The sequence below is a fragment of the Salvelinus fontinalis genome, chromosome 39, assembly GCF_029448725.1.
Source record: "Salvelinus fontinalis isolate EN_2023a chromosome 39, ASM2944872v1, whole genome shotgun sequence".
NCBI classification, from domain to species: Eukaryota; Metazoa; Chordata; class Actinopteri; order Salmoniformes; family Salmonidae; genus Salvelinus; species Salvelinus fontinalis.
In genome coordinates, this window is record NC_074703.1 from 1126334 (window position 1) to 1126783 (window position 450).

General features: G+C 52.9%; 1 protein-coding gene across 6 annotated transcripts in view; it reads right to left on the reverse strand.

The window, feature by feature from the left end:
- The window catches only part of eps8a (epidermal growth factor receptor pathway substrate 8a), a 108371-nt gene extending 108151 nt beyond the window's left edge, over positions 1-220 (reverse strand). For 4 of the 6 annotated variants that reach the window (XM_055905139.1, XM_055905141.1, XM_055905137.1 and 1 more), the window contains exon 1: positions 1-220. This exon is cut by the window's left edge and continues 534 nt beyond it. The gene's annotated coding sequence lies outside the window, so the exon portion shown is untranslated. The other 2 variants (XM_055905142.1, XM_055905138.1) reach the window with 1 other exon arrangement.
- Positions 221-450: the final 230 nt, after the last annotated feature.

The following is a 450-nucleotide window of genomic DNA, read 5'->3' on the forward strand; positions in this document are numbered from 1 at the left end:
ACTCCCCTCACCTGGTTGTCTAGGTCTCAGTAAGGAACTCCCCTCACCTGGTTGTCTAGGTCTCAGTAAGGAACTCCCCTCACCTGGTTGTCTAGGTCTCAGTAAGGAACTCCCCTCACCTGGTTGTCTAGGTCTCAGTAAGGAACTCCCCTCACCTGGTTGTCTAGGTCTCAGTAAGGAACTCCCCTCACCTGGTTGTCTAGGTTACAGTAAGGAACTTCCCTCACCTGGTTGTCCAGGTCTCAGTAAGGAACTCCCCTCACCTGGTTGTCTAGGTCTCAGTAAGGAACTCCCCTCACCTGGTTGTCCAGGTCTCAGTAAGGAACTCCCCTCACCTGGTTGTCTAGGTCTCAGTAAGGAACTCCCCTCATCTGGTTGTCTAGGTCTCAGTAAGGAACTCCCCTCACCTGGTTGTCTAGGTCTCAGTAAGGAACTCCCCTCACCTGGTTG